General features: G+C 43.7%; 1 protein-coding gene across 1 annotated transcript in view; it reads right to left on the bottom strand.

Moving 5' to 3' along the window:
- LOC106562382 (terminal nucleotidyltransferase 4B) overlaps positions 1 to 16,987 on the bottom strand; it is a 35,776-nt gene that overhangs the window by 17,300 nt on the left and 1,489 nt on the right. The window lies entirely within an intron of this gene.

Genomic DNA, 16,987 nt, shown 5'->3' with positions numbered 1-16,987 from the left:
AGACTGGGTCACAAACATTCACACGTGGTACTGATTGCCGCCCACACACACGGTGCAGCCTAAGCCAGCTGCCACCTCAACCTTTGACCCAACCAACACACGTCCTTGTTGTTCCAAACTCAACTGGTTAGCTCTTGTATGTTCTGGCCAGTGCTTAGTGTGGGGACAGGAAGCGGAGCAGGAACAGAATGGAGAGAAATCAAGCCAGTCAAAGGGGATTGGAGCAGACAACACGTGGACACGAGGTCTAACACTCAGTGACCAACCAACACAGTAAGGCCGTAGGGAAACTCGGTCATGGGAGGATAAAATACTTATTCCCTTTCCTAATCTTTCAAAGGAAACTATTAGCTTGAGTTGAATAGCAAGCTGCACATACAGCATTATGATTGTGAGTAGAGCAGAGGCAGCAGTCCTGTTGTGTGAGCAGCTGTAATGTGAGTGAACACCACATACTGGAGGGGGTGTAGTAGAGGCTAGGACACCAGAGGGCTGGGGCTGTCGTGGACTGGCAGTGGAGCGGGTCACTCTGCCCTGGCTGCCCCTTTACTGGGTCTGTTCACACACACACACTCCCAGTCAACCACAGGGCCATGTAAACAACACAGCACCCAGCCAATGACAGGCCTGCAGCACAGCTTTCTTTGGCAGGAAAATCAAAGAGAGTGGGAGAGAAATGGTAGCTACTTCTGAGCTTGTTTAGCCAAGCTGTGTGCCTGAGAGGGCTCAGCTGTGAGAAACACTAGTAGCTACTGTAGACGATTCAGCCTGCCTGTCATTTGCGTTTCAGGGTTTTAGATAAGTCTTCCCTGGCGCTTATAGTAGTCTGTGTTTCACCTAATCCTCATCGACACCCAGACAGACATTTCTGGTGTAGCAGCCAGGAGTCTAACTGAAGGTCCATGACCCGGTTAAACCCCAGCCAACAGCCGCCCCAATCCCCAGCCTGTCTGTTGGCCCAATCTACACAGCAGTCCAGCCAGCCAGACAGTCATGCCAGTTCAATGCCATCAGTCCCTGGGTAGAAGTACTCCTCCCTGACGTGATGATACCAGGCCTTTCAAGCTACATCACTGCAGGTGTTCATCCTCAAACAATGATCCCTTTATATTCACACAGAGGAGTGGATCACACAGCTTGTAATATACACAATAGGCTGGTAAACTAATCTAACTTCTACACCTTTCCTCACCCAAGCACCAGCCTCTCCCATTTTAAGTAGGCCAAGCTAACTCCTCAGGGCAGGCACGTTAATTGTGTGTGAAGATACCCACCATGAGGTTCCCTGTCCTGAGGTACCATGAGCTGTTGTTCTGGACGGGCCAGGGCCTCACATTACAGTGTATTCTGAGCTGACTGAAGCAGAGAGCACTATGCAGGGGATTCCATCCTTATCTTTCTATTTGTCTCTTAATTTCTGGTGTTGGTCAGACTGACATGGGAACAGGAGTTAAGTACCTTCAACACGCGACACACCCACACACAGCAACAGGCCCACAGATACACACTGCAGAGGCAACCTGGCTGACAGCATTCATCACGCCCAGCCAGTCACTGCAACAAAGACTGCACCGTGAACACACACGTCACATATTGATTTAACGCGCACGCCACACTCCCTTCCATACATACACTCCCACAGAAAGTCCATAGTCAAACTTTTGTCACACGTAGCACACAATGACTGATACACTTATCGGGGGAGATCAAACAAATCTCCCACCAATTTGGAGGCGATGGCAATAGAAATGTAGTATGTGTGTCTGCCAGCCTCCTACACTGTGCTTATAACAAACAAAAAACAGTCAGTTTCATTTCAGAGAGTCAGCCTCAGCATAGGCTCTCTATTCCAGCTCAGTTTCATTTCAGAGTCAGCCTCAGCATAGGCTCTCTATTCCAGCTCAGTTTCATTTCAGAGAGTCAGCCTCAGCATAGGCTCTCTATTCCAGCCCAGTTTCATTTCAGAGAGTCAGCCTCAGCATAGGCTCTCTATTCCAGCTCAGTTTCATTTCAGAGTCAGCCTCAGCATAGGCTCTCTATTCCAGCTCAGTTTCATTTCAGAGAGTCAGCCTCAGCATAGGCTCTCTATTCCAGCTCAGTTTCATTTCAGAGAGTCAGCCTCAGCATAGGCTCTCTATTCCAGCTCAGTTTCATTTCAGAGTCAGCCTCAGCATAGGCTCTCTATTCCAGCTCAGACCAGTGGTGCTGCTAAGTTTCATTTCACAGCAGCAGTGTCTGTCTGACTGGCTGTCCATGTGAGAGGAGAATGGGTTTCGTTTCAGGGTTAAGCCTCATCGTGTCGTCACCCAGGGAACCGGCTGAAACCAGGGGGAGCAGCCCAGTGCTTTCGGAGCATGTGAAAGAAACAAAATCGCTCCTTCCTGAATCCTTCTGGATCACATTACAGATCACACATCCTCAGCCAAAGGAACAGAACACAGACCCTTGGCACTTGGTATCAGAGAATACGCCTGCCTTAATCATATGGAAATTGTGTAATCGCCTCAGAGCGAGCAGGGCTTCCAGAGAGCTGAGCCTGGAGAGAGCAATTAGGCTTCACACACAGCGAGAGGGGCTCCTGTGGAAGGCAGAGCAGGACTAGGCAAACCCATTTGGGAGCCCTGGGTTTAGAGGAATGGCTTTGCAACTGAAACAGGCAAAATCTTTTCCAAGATATAGATACTGTCATGTACTACTGAGCAGCAAGTGCCAGTAGGTTTGAGGCAGCAGAGTAGGTGTGGTGGAGGAAATATGTCTTCACATGAAGGAGAAGGGGGGAGAAGCATAACTTCAGGGTCTCATCTGCAAGTTCACTGTTGCAGTGGCAGACTGGTACTGCTTATTGACCAGCTGCTCAGATGGACTGACAGTGTAAAGGTGCGTGAGAGTCAGAGGGCAGGGCATGTGTCTTGAGTTCAGACAGGCAGTAAAAGACACAGGAGAGAAAAATCTAAACTGGCTGCCAAAGTGCCTTTGAGAAAGGAGAGGGTTCGCTGGCAGATGGCTTTTCGGATGTGCAAGGGCAGCCCCCGGGTTTAGAATGGCCTCCATCGAACAGCATTAGAGCAACCAGCTATAAATAGTGCAGAAGGACCAGGGACAGAAATAACAGGGTACTGTACCATGCCCATGTTTCATAGCGCTGCCAGAAACAGTGAGAGACATGTCATCCAGCAGGCATTCTCTTCACGTGAACCTGCAAAAACTTCCCTCACTCACTGCTTATTAGACAGTCCCTCTGTTGGCAGTGCTACATGTGTAAATATGCCTCTCACACAAAAACATGAGTAGGCTAGCAATATGCATAGTCAGACACACAGAGAGAGAGAGAGGAAAGGATGTCAACCCAAACCACACACTGAACATGTGGCCAATTCATTAAGCTTTCATCAATGCCTGACTTATCCTCCAGCAGCACAACGGTGGCTCAGACTGGCTACCATAACCAGAGGATTTGGGTTAAAAACAAGGGAAGGCTACGAGGACCCCAGGTGTCCCTGATCATTAGTGACCTTCTTGGCCTCAGTGGAGTTATCTGGCACACACTAGCTGTGGTTGAAACCATGTGTTTAGTGCTGAAAAAAAAAGCTCCCGGCTCCACAGGCTCCAAAACATCTGGCGTGCTGGAAGTCCAGCCATAAACACTAGACTACACTTACATTACACCATCCTCTTCAATTAAAGCTCTAAGGGTCGATCCACCATAACATCTAGGTCTATATTCAAAAGTACAGAGACCCATGGACGGACACAGACATCATAAGAACAATCTAATAAAGATCAATTGGGACACAAGATCTTGGGCTACCCCAAGTACAATCTGCAGACACACTGCTAACAGATTTGAGCCATTAGCACTAAGCTAAACATTAGTAACAAGAGTCTAGTCTACTCAAACTTGTGTTTGGTCTAAACATACTGCATGTCCTCTGATATCCATGAGAATTTCCACTCCATCTCTGAGCTCACAGGCTAGACTCCAAATCACTGCATGACCCTAGTCTGCCTGTCAACCAAGTCATCATGGCTCCTTCCACTGTGTGAGGCCTTTGAAAAAAGAGCCAGGATGCAACATGTGATTGGCAACCCATCAGACAAACATAGAGATCTGTGGTATACATGTTGCATATTGAGTTCATCAAGACTGGAGTAGAAAAGAGAGCACACGGTGTGCTTTCATCATTAGTCTCATGGCATGAAGTGACACCTGTACCTAGGTAGGTTTCTCTTAATCTGCCTGGCTGAAAAGCATTTATACAGGCTTATGAAAATGCAATTGCCAGAAATGTTTAACTACATATACTTAAATACAGTGAAAAAAAGACTTCAACATCCAATACTTTAACAATTACCATAATTTGCACAACAGAAACGGCCACCAAAGAAACACAGCAGTCTCCAATTGAAACTTATTGTCAAACAGTATGACAGACACAAAAGAAATAGGATTGTCTTTCAGTATTGATTTTGTCTGGGCTGTACCAAAACAAGAAACAATCTACCTAACTAGCTACCCCCTATGCTGTTCAGACTACATTAACTCGACCGGCTTTCAAATTGGCCAGAAAGGGAGAAAATATCAAAACCTTCTTTAAGCACATGGGATTGCTGAGATACGGAGGGTTTCCCCACACGTGCTGGTAGAGGGAAGGGTATATTACCCACAGTCCAAAGGACCAGCAGCACATATAGCTCTCTGCAAGTCCTCGCCACACCACCTGGCTGTATGCCAGAAAAGGGGCACGACAATGGCCTTTTCTCAATTAGATTTGTACGACATGTCAAAGATAAAATTATAAGAAGCATGTCATTTTAAACTGTTTGCATGCTTTTCTCCTTCAAGAAAACAATAGCTGATTCAAAGGGGGTGTGGCAGACTTCAAAACTCTTCCGTGAAGGACTCAGGTAGGATACACTTGTGTTTCCTCGCCAAAAGGAGCCCATTGAGGAGGAGCAAACTCCATTGGTATCTCTGACAGCCAGTACAGTACAGACCGCGCTATAGCTCTATGAGTGGCACTGTGTTGGGGTAACAAGAGGTGATATCTGGAAGCTGGAACTGTGGGACTTTGATCATACATCTCAGAGATGGTTCTAAAAACAATAATGTGCCTATACTGATAGTCACCAAGTGATTAGCAGCACATTTAGATGGCCCATGGGGTCAACATTGTACTAGAGGTCAACCGATTATGATTTTTCAACGCCGATACCGATTATTGGAGGCCCAAAAAAAGGCCGATACCGATTAATCGGACAATTTATTTATTTGTAATAATGACAATTACAACAATACTGAATGAACACTTATTTTAACTTAATATAATACATAAATACTATCAATTTAGCCTCAAATAAATAATGAAACATGTTCAATTTGGTTTAAATAAAGCAAAAACAAAGTGTTGCAGAAGAAAGTAAAAGTGCAATATGTGCCATGTAAAAAAGCTAACGTTTAAGTTCCTTGCTCAGAACATGAGAACATATGAAAGCTGGTGGTTCCTTTTAACATGAGTTTTCAATATTCCCAGGTAAGAAGTTTTAGGTTGAGGTTATTATAGGACTATTTCTCTCTATACCATTTGTATTTCATATACCTTTGACTATTGGATGTTCTTATAGGCATTTTAGTATTGCCAGTGTAACAGTATAGCTTCCGTCCCTCTCCTCGCTCACCTGGGCTTGAACCAGGAACACATCGACAACAGCCACCCTCGAAGCAGCGTTACCCATGTAGAGCAAGGGGAACAACTACTCCAAGTCTCAGAGCGAGTGACGTTTGAAACGCCATTAGCGCGCACCCGCTAACTAGCTAGCCATTTCACATCGGTTACACCAGCCTAATCTTGGGAGTTGATAGGCTTGAAGTCAAACAGCGCAATGCTTGAAGAACTGCGAAGAGCTGCTGGCAAAACGCACAAAGGTGCGGTTTGAATGAATGCTTACGAGCCTGCTGCTGCCTACCATCGCTCAGTCAGACTGCTCTATCAATATCAAATCATAGACTTAATTATAACATAATAACACACAGAAATACGAGCCTTTGGTTATTAATATGGTCGAATCAGGAAACTATCTTTTTGAAAATCGAAACGTTTATTATTTCAGTGAAATACGGAACCGTTCCGTATTTTATCTAACGGGTGGCATCCCTAATTCTAAATATTCCTGTTACATTGCACAACCTTCAATGTTATGTCATAATTATGTACAATTCTGGCAAATTAATTACGGTCTTTGTTAGGAATAAATGGACTTCACACAGTCCGCAATGAGCCAGGCGGCCCAAACTGCTGTATATACCCTGACTGCTTGCACGGAACGCTAGAGAAGTGACACAAATTCATGTTAGCAGGCAATATTAACTAAATATGCAGGTTTAAAAATATATACTATATACATTGATGTTTATGGTTAGGTACATTGGTGCAACGACAGTGCTTTTTTCGCAAATGCGCTTGTTAAATCATCACCCGTTTGTCAAAGTAGGCTGTGATTCGATGAGAAATTAACAGGCACCGCATCGGTTATATGCAACACAGGACACGTTAGATAAACTAGTAATATCATCAACCATGTGTAGTTAACTAGTGATTATGTGAAGATTGATCGTTTTTTATAAGTTTAATGCTAGCTAGCAACTTACCTTGGCTTCTTGCTGCCCTCGCGTAACAGGTAGTCAGCCTGCCATGCAGGCTCCTTGTGGAGTGCAATGTAAGGCAGGTGGTTAGAGCGTTGGACTAGTAACCGGAAGGTTGCAAAAACGAATCCCCGAATCCCCCCTGAACAAGGCAGTTAACCCCCATTCCTAGGCCGTCATTGAAAACAAGAATGTGTTCTTAATCTGACTTGCCTAGTTAAATAAAAGGTGTAAAAAAAAAAGAAACAAAATGTAAAATGGGGGGAATACAAAAACACAAATAAAAACCGGCAAATCGGTGGCCAAAAATACCGATTGTTATGAAAACTTGAAATCGGCCCTAATTAAAAATCGGCCATTCCGATTAAAATCGGTCGACCTCTACATTGTACAAAACTAATATGGCACTGTGTGACCGCTGACCTCAACACATAGGACCAAGGACAGGGTTGTGTTCAATAGCGCACATGTAGGGCATACTGTAGCAAAGAATAATGAAACAAACATTTCTTATTGGACAAGTTCATATAGTCCCTCCCTCTTTCACTCCATTTTGCTAAGTTTTCCATTTTGTGCCTAGTGAACACAACCCTGGTCTTTCCACAGCTAGTTGTGTGTGACAGCACAGTGCAGCCATACTATTTTAGGCAGTCCACTCCACTCACACACCAAGAAAACTTCTGGGTCTTTCACAACAGCTTTTATTTCAGTGAATCAGAGCTGGCAGAATGCCATTGCTTCTCCAGAGCTCATTGGATGGAGGGCACTGGGACTTCAGAGAAAGAGCTCAGGTTTCTTTCCTAGAGGGGCGGGTTTGTTTTGGGAGAGCGAAGCCAGGACATGCTCAGCGTGTGCGGCATGTAAACACAGCACCCCTTATACATGGAGGCTGGACCTGCTGGGCTCAACCAAGCAGTCCAACAACTCTGCATGCACACACATCTCCACCCCAATCCGGCCTATCACCACCCCCGCAACAAACAACATTGCCTTACTCGTCCAAGGAAAATCGTTCATCTTCTCCCACCCTTTTCTTTCCCCTCCCCATCAAATTGTGTATGCCACAGTGGTCACAGTCACACAAATGTAACTTCAACCCCTTGACTAATGCGAGCCTGAATAGGCAATCCCCCAGGTATCACAAGCAAAAAGAAAATGCACCCGGATGTGAATTTTGTATATAATGTTTCTGCCACCGTATCTTAAAGCAAAAAAGAGCTTCTGGATATCAGGACAGCGATCACTCACCTCGGATTTGAAACATTTTTTTCATCAATAAGCAGGACACACAGGATATACTCCAAACACCTGACAAGGCCAACATCCCAGTTATTGGCAAGAGGAAGAGAAGCAGGTACAGAGGACACAGAGCAGGGTGCCTCGTAAGGACCCGCAGAAGGCGAGTGGAAAAGTTGCAGTTACCGTCAATATTACTCGCCAACGTGTAATCATTGGACAATAAATTAGACGAGGTAGGGTCACGAATATCCTACCAATGGGACATCAAAAACTAACATGTTATGTTCCACAGAATCGTGGCAGAATGATGATATGGATATTCAGCTTGTGAGATATACGCTGCACCGGCTAGATAGAACAGCACATTCCAGTAAGACGGGGGGCGGTCTGTGCATATTTGTAAACAGCTGGTTTATCATCTATACTTTTCGTGGCTGTTTATTTACCACCACAGACGGATGCTGGCACTAAGACCGCACGCAGTCAGCTGTATAAGGAAATAAGCAAGCAGAAAACTGCTCACCCAGAGGCGGGGCTCCTAGTGGCCGGAGACTTTAATGCAGGGAAACTTAAATCAGTTCTTCCTCTTTTCTATCAACATGTTAAATGTGCAAGGACGTCATCCCCACAGTGACTGTACGTACATACCCCAACCAGAAGCCATGGATTACAGGAAACATTAGCACTGAGCTAAAGGGTAGAGCTGCCTCTCAAGGTGTGGAACTAACCCGGAAGCTTATAAGAAATCCTGCTATGCCCTTCGACGAACCATCAAACAGGCCAAGCGTCAATATAGGGCTAAGATTGAATCGTACTACACCTGCTCCGACGCTCGTCTTATGTGGCAGGACTTGCAAACTATTACAGACAACAAAGGGAAGCACAGCTGCGAGCTGCCCAGTGACACGAGCCTACCAGCCGAGCTAAATCACAGCTATGCTCACTTTGAGGCAAGCAACACTGAGGCATGCACGAGAGCATCAGCTGTTCCGGATGACTGTGTGGTCACGCTCTCCGTAGTCGATGTGAGTAAGACCTTTACACAGGTCAACATTCACAAGGCTGCAGGGCCAGACAAATTACCAGGACATGTGCTCCAGGCATGTGCTGACCAACTGGCAGGTGTCTTAACTGACATTTTCAACATGTCCCTGATTGAGTCTGTAATATCAACGTGTTTCAAGCAGACCACCATAGTCCCTGTGCCCAAGAACACTAAGGCAACCTGCCTAAATGACTACAGACCCGTAGCACTCACGTGCGTTGTCATGAAGTGCTTTGAAAGGCTGGTAATGGCTCACAACACCATTATCCCAGAAACCCATGAACCACTCCAATGTGCATACCACCCAAACAGATCCACAGATGATGCAATCTCTATTGCACTCCACACTGCCCTTTCCCACCTGGACAAAAATAACACCTACGTGAGAATGCTATTCATTGACAACAGCTCAGCATTCAACACCGTAGTGCCCTCCACGCTCATCACTAAGCTACGGATCCTGGGACTAAACACCTCCCTCTGCAACTAGATCCTGGACTTCCGGACCGGTGCCCCCGCACATTGGCTACCCGGAATATCTGCATTGTGTCCCGCCACCCGCTCTTCTATGCTACTGCTACTCTCCGTTTATCATATATGCATAGTCACTTTAACCATACCTACATACTACCTCAATCAGCCCGACTAACCAGTGCCTGTATATAGCCTCGCTACTGTATATAGCCTTGCTACTGTTATTTTTCACTGTCTTTTTTACTGTTGTTTTTATTTCTTTACTTATCCATTGTTCACCTCAAACCTTTTTTCTTTTTACTTAAAAATTAAACTGTTGGTTAGAGCCAGTAAGTATTTCACTATAAGGTCTACTACACCTGTTGTATTCGGTGCACGTGACATATTTTGATTTTACCACTTTCCAATTTTGTGCTTCCCAGTCAGGGACTTGGGGAAGAAAGCTAATGAAACATTTCCAAAACCAGAGATTACAAGCCTGAAAAACACTTTCTGAAAGCGACACTATCAGTTGGCAGATGTCTAGGCTTTACATTTATATATTATGAAATATCTGTCCATAATGCAGCTCAGTAACTAAGCATTGTGAGCAGAAAAAGAACCAGGAGTTTGAGAGACCGAACCTGGTTGTTACTGTGATCCAGGCTGTACAGTAAAGGTTGGGGTATTAGAGTAATCACTAAGGAATGTCCTTATGCAAACAGTGTGCTTCATATTACTATAAATGAGGATCAGCCTGGCTAAGACTTTGCTCTGGGCTCTTGCATGTTGCTAGCCTACGCTTGTCAGACACGTAGAAGAGAAAAATAAAACACCTCTACACCTCAGCCTTTAAAACAATACCCCACCCACCTCAGGACTTTTCTCTAGTTTAAACTAGTAAGAACTGCATTTCTGAAATAGCTCTGTGTCACACTAAGATTTTATAAACTAATTGGTCAATGTTTTTTCAAGACAGACCTGGTCCATTATACTTAGACAAATAAACAGAGGGGACTCAGCCAAAACAAAAATGATAAGATAATGCACCTGGATGGTTGTAAAGCAGCACATTTCATTTCAGCATCACGTGTCTGGGGAAATACAGTCTGTCATTATAGAGAAAATGGTTACAGTAACCTACCCTCTATATCTGCTTTGTACCAACCTGACATATTGATCATAATCAGTAAGCTAGTATAGCCAACCTATATGAAAGACAGAGTGTACTCAGGGCTCCCGAGTGGTGCAGCGGTCTAAGGCACTGCATCTCAGTGCTAGAGGCGTCACTAGAGACCCCAATTCGATTCCAGGCTGATGCCACCCGACCGTGATTCGGAGTCCCATAGGGTGGCGCACAATTGGCCCAGCGTCGTCCGGGTTAGGGTTTGACCGGGGTAAGCCGTCATTGTAAATAAGAATTTGTTCTTAACTAACTCGACTAGTTAAATCAATCAAATGTATTTATGAAGCCCTTCTTACATCAGCTGATGTCACAAAGTGCTGTACAGAAACCAATCCTAAAACCCCAAACAGCAAGCAATGCAGGTGTAGAAGCATGGTGGCTAGGAAAAACTCCCTAGGAAGGCCGGAACCTAGGAAGAAACCTAGAGAGGAAGCAGGCTATGAGGGGTGGCCAGTCCTCTTCTGGCTGTCCCGGGTGGATATTATAACAGAACATGGATGACCAGCAGGGTCAAAAAAATAGTAGTCACTGTGGTTGTAGAGGGTGCAACAGGTCAGAACATTTAAATAAGGGTTAAATAAAAATAGTAGAGTTCAGACTCTACTAAGAGGTCTGGACTAGAGGTCGACCGATTAATCGGAATTGCCGATTAATTGGGTCCGATTTCAAGTTTACAAAACAATCGGTATTTTGGGCCACCGATTTTTATATATATAATATTTTTTAACAAGGCAAGTCAGTTAACACATTATTTTCAACGACGGCCTAGGAACGGTGGGTTAACTACCTTGTTCAGGGGCAGAACGCCAGATTTTTACCTTGTCAGCTTGGGAATTCAATCTTGCTACCTTACGGTTAACTAGTCCAACGCTCGAACCACCTGATTTACATTGCACTCCACGAGGAGCCTGCCTGTTACGCGAATGCAGTAAGAAGCCAAGGTAAGTTGCTAGCTAGCATTAAACTTATCTTAAAGAACAATCAATCATGATCACTAGTTAACTACACATGGTTGATGATATTACTAGTTTATCTAGCCTGTCCTGCGTTGCATATAATCGATGCTGTGCGCATTCGCGAAAAAGGACTGTCGTAGCTCCAACGTGTACCTACCCATAAACATCAATGTCTTTCTTAAAATCAATACACAAGTATATATTTTTAAACCTGCATATTTAGTTAATATTGCCTGCTAACATCAATTTCTTTTAACCTCTTACATCTAGACGTTCCGCTAGCAGAACACCTGCTCCAATATCCAATGATAGGCGTGGCGCGAATTACAAATTCCTCAAAAATACAAAAACTTCAATTTTTCAAACATATGACTATTTTACACAATTTTAAAGACAAGACTCTCCTTTATCTAACCACACTGTCCGATTTCAAAAAGGCTTTACAGCAAAAGCAAAACATTAGATTATGTCAGCAGAGTACCCAGCCAGAAATATTCAGACACCCATTTTTCAAGCTAGCATATAATGTCACATAAACCCAAACCACAGCTAAATGCAGCACTAACCTTTGATGATCTTCATCAGATGACACTCCTAGGACATTATGTTATACAATACATGCATGTTTTGTTCAATCAAGTTCATATTTATATCAAAAACCAGCTTTTTACATTAGCATGTGACGTTCAGAACTAGCATTCCCACCGAACACTTCCGGTGAATTTACTAAATTACTCACGATAAACGTTCACAAAAAACATAATTATTTTAAGAATTATAGATACAGAACTCCTTTGTGCAATCGAGGTGTCCGATTTTAAAATAGCTTTTCGGTGAAAGCACATTTTGCAATATTCTGAGTAGATAGCCCAGCCATCACGGCTAGCTATTTTGACACCCACCAAGTTTGACCCTCACCAAACTCTGATTTACTATTAGAAAAGTTTGATTAGCTTTGGTGTTTTTCGTCAGAATGCACTCCCAGGACTGCTACTTCAATAACAAATGTTGGTTTGGTTCAAAATAATCCATAGTTATATCCAAATAGCGGCGTTTTGTTCGTGCGTTCAAGACACTATCCAAGGGTGACGAAGGGTTACGCGCCCGACGCATTTCGTGACAAAAAAAAAATTCTAAATTTTCCATTACCGTACTTCGAAGCATGTCAACCGCTGTTTAAAATAAATTTATGCCATTTTTCTCGTAAAAAAGCGATAATATTCCGACCGGTAGTGGTGGTTTTCGTTCAAAGAGAGAGAAAGTAAACATGGAGTCGACTCGTGCACGAGCCTCAGTCTCATAGTACTCTGACCGGCCACTACCCAAACGCGCTAATGTTTTACAGCCAGATGCTTCAAAGCCACGATTCAGCTTTTTGCCGCCTTTTGAGAGCCCATGGGAGCCGTAGGAAGTGTCACGTAACAGCAGAGATCCCCTGTTTTGGATAGAGATAATCAAGAAGGCCAAGAAATGGTCAGACAGGGTACTTCCTGTACAGAATCTTCTCAGGTTTTGGCCTGCCAAATGAGTTCTGTTATACTCACAGACACCATTCAAACAGTTTTAGAAACTTTGGAGTGGTTTCTATCCAAAGCTAATAATGATATGCAACTTCTCGTTTCTGGGCAGGAGTAATAATCAGATTAAATCGGGTAGGTTTTTTATCCGGCCGTGAAAACACTGCCCCCTATCCATAACAGGTTAACTCGGGAAATTGTGTCACTTCTCTTACATTCTGTGCAACAGAGTCAGGGTATATGTAGCAGTTTGGGCCGCCTGGCTCGTTGCGAACTAATTTGCCAGAATTTTACGTAATTATGACATTGAAGGTTGTGCAATGTAACAGGAATATTTAGACTTAGGGATGCCACCCGTTAGATAAAATACGTTACGCTTCCGTATTTCACTGAAAGAATAAACTATTTGTTTTCGAAATTATAGTTTCTGGATTTGACCATATTAATAACCTACGGCTTGTATTTCTGTGTGTTATTATAATTAAGTCTATGATTTGATAGCGCAGTCTGACTGAGCGGTGGTTGGCAGCAGCAGGTTCGTAAGCATTCATTCAAACAGCACTTTACTTCGTTTGCCAGCAGCTCTTCGCAATGCTTCAAGCATTGCGCTGTTTATGACTTCAAGCCTATCAACTCCCGAGATTAGGCTGGCAATACTAAAGTACCTATTAGAAATCCAATAGACAAATGTATATGTAATACAAATGGTATAGAGAGAAATAGTCCTATAATAACTACAACCCAAAACTTGTTACCTGGGAATATTGAAGACTCATGTTAAAAGGAACCACCAGCTTTCATATGTTTTGAGCAAGGAACTTAAACGTTAGCTTTTTTACATGGCACATATTGCACTTTTACTTTCTTCTCCAACACTTAGTTTTTTCATTATTTAAACCAAATTGAACATGTTTCATCATTTATTTGAGGCTAAATTGATAGTATTTATGTATTATATTAAGTTAAAATAAGCGTTCATTCAGTATTGTTGCAATTGTCATTATTACAAAAACAACAACAAACAACCGGCCGATTAATCGGTAGCAGCCTTTTTGGGTCCTCCAATAATCGGTATTGGCGCTGAAAAATCATAATCGGTCGACCTCTACTCTAGACCCAAACTGTTATAGACCTATATCCATCCTGCCCTGCCTTTCTAAAATCTTCGAAAGCCAAGTTAACAAACAGATCACCGACCATTTCGAATCCCACCGTACCTTCTCCACTATGCAATCTGGTTTCCGAGCTGGTCATGGGTGCACCTCAGCCACGCTCAAGGTCCTAAATGATATAACCGCCATCGATAAAAGACAATACTGTGCAGCCATCTTCATCGACCTTGCCAAGGCTTTTGACTCTGTAAATTCTTATCAGCAGACTCAATAGCCTTGGCTTCTCAAAAGCATGGTTCACCAACTACTTCTCAGATAGAGTTCAGTGTGTCAAATCGGAGGGCCTGTTGTCCGGACCTCTGGCAGTCTCTATGGGGGTGCCACAGGGCTAAATTTTCGGTCCGACTCTTTTCTCTGTATATATCAATGAAGTCGCTCTTGCTGCTGGTGATTCTCTGATCCATCTATGCAGACGACACCATTCTGTATACATCTGGCCCTTCTTTGGACACTGTGCTAACAGACCTCCAAAACGAGCTCCAACACCATACAACACTCCTTCCATGGCCTCCACCTGCTTTTGAAATGCTAGTAAAACTAAGTTCATGCTCTTCAACCGATTGCTGCCCGCACCCACCCGACTAGCATCGTGTGGATGTTGGCAAAGTTTGGATTCAAGAATAAAGGAAACGTGCGCCGTTGCATATCGAAGCGATTCTGACCCTTTCCTTCTGATCGTGGGTCCTCAATGGCGGACACTGCGCAGCCGCAGATTCGCACAGAGTGAAATGGTGATTCGAAAAGGGCGGAGAAAGTGTAGTTCTTGCGCAAGAGCAGAACATGTTACTTGTTGCGTAACAATGGGCGATTGATGAATTATTTTCACAGAACATGGAGTACACACTGAAATAAGTATGTGGGAGGTTTGTAATAAAAAAAAAACTAAAATAAACCGAACTTAAATGGTTACTTCATGTCATGACAGGACATTCTATCCATCAGGCTGATAAATGTAATTTCCATTACTTCAAAGTATGAAAGCAGCATATCAAAGTGGAGGCAATATACCAACCAACAGCAGTGCCTTCTTCCTTGTCAATGAAACCACCATTGCTGAACTATTTTCTAACTCCAAAATCACAACTTGCTCCCTTGACCACTGCCTTAGTTAAGGCATGCCTCTCTGTTCTCTGCCTCCTGGTGGTCAAGATTAGTAAAAATAAGTGCATGCTCTTCAACCGACTGCTGCCCGCACCCTCCTGACTAGCATCACTACTCTGGACGGTTCTGACTAAGAATATGTGGACAACTACAAATACCTAGATGTCTGGTTAGACTGTAAACTCTCCTTCCAGACTCACATTAAGCATCTCCAATCCAAAATGAAATCTAGAATCGGCTTCCTATTTCGCAACAAAGCATCCTTCACTCATGCCGCCAAACATACCCTCGTAAAACTGACTAACCTACCGATCCATGACTTCGGCGATGTCATTTACAAAATAGCCTCCAACACTCAGCAAATCGGATGCAGTCTATCACAGTGCCATCCGTTTTATCACCAAAGCCCCATATACTACCCACCACTGCGACCTGTATGCTCTCGTTGGCTGGCCCTCACTACATATCCATCGCCAAACCCACTGGCTCCAGGTCATCTATAAGTCTTTGCTAGGTAAAGCCCCACCTTATCTCAGCTCACTGGTCACCATAGCAACACCCCCCCCCCCCGCCCCAGCAGGTATATTGCACCCCAAAGGCAGCACTTCCTTTGGCCGCCTTTCCTTACAGTTCTCTGCTGCCAATGTCTGGAACGAATTGCAAAAATCACTGAAGCTGGAGTCTTACATCTCCCTCTCTAACATTAAGCATCAGCTGTCAGAGCAACTTACCAATCACTGTACATAGCCAATCTGTAAATAGCACACCAGGCTACCTCATCCCCATATTATTACTTACCCTCTTGCTCTTTTGCACCCCAGTATCTCTACTTGCACATCATCATCTGCACATATATCACTCCGGTAATAATGTTAAATTGTAATTATTTGCGCCTCTATGGCGTATTTATTGCCTACATTCCTACATTTGTACACACTGTACATAGATTTTTCTATTTTTATTTTCTTTTGTGTTATTCAAACTAAATTTATTTATATAGCCCTTCTTACATCAGCTGATATATCAAAGTGCTGTACAGAAACCCAGCCTAAAACCCCAAACAGCAAGCAATGCAGGTGTAGAAGCACGATGGCTAGGAAACACTCCCTAGAAAGGGATTGACTGTATGTTTGTTTATGTGAAACTGTTGTTTTTGTCGCACTGCTTTGCTTTATCTTGGCCAGGTCGCAGTTGTAAATGAGAACTTGTTCTCAACTGGCCTACCTGGTTAAATAAAGCTGGGGGAAAAATTATAATTTGCATCTGCCCAGCCGCTCCTCTTTAAAGTGGGGCAGAACTCACTGATTTCACCTCACTTTTCCACAGTCATTAAGAAATAGATTGCTTCTTGGGGTTGTGGTTAGATGTGGGTCTGTTATGTTTGCTATATGTAATGTGACAGTTATCATTGTTTGTTCCTATTCCCCAAACAGCCACCCTATGACGACTTTGGCTAAAGGAATAAATTGTGTTTGTGATGCCAAAGTTAGCTCACAAATGTGAGGATGTGCGAGTTGGAAAAAACCCACGCTGTTTAATAAAGAACAAGTCTTGTTCCTTCAACATAACATTGGCGACGATGTCGTATTGTTGTCCCATGTAAAGAAGTCAGTATATCTGCTGTCTAAAGAAATGGGTGGATTTCTTAAATCTCGCAAATCTAAATTTGGGAAAATAC

Source organism: Salmo salar, chromosome 11 (genome assembly GCF_965601325.2).
Source record: "Salmo salar chromosome 11, fSalSal1, whole genome shotgun sequence".
Taxonomy (NCBI): domain Eukaryota; kingdom Metazoa; phylum Chordata; class Actinopteri; order Salmoniformes; family Salmonidae; genus Salmo; species Salmo salar.
The sequence above is the reverse complement of the archived record's forward strand: the minus strand, read 5'-3'. Positions and strand labels throughout refer to the sequence as shown.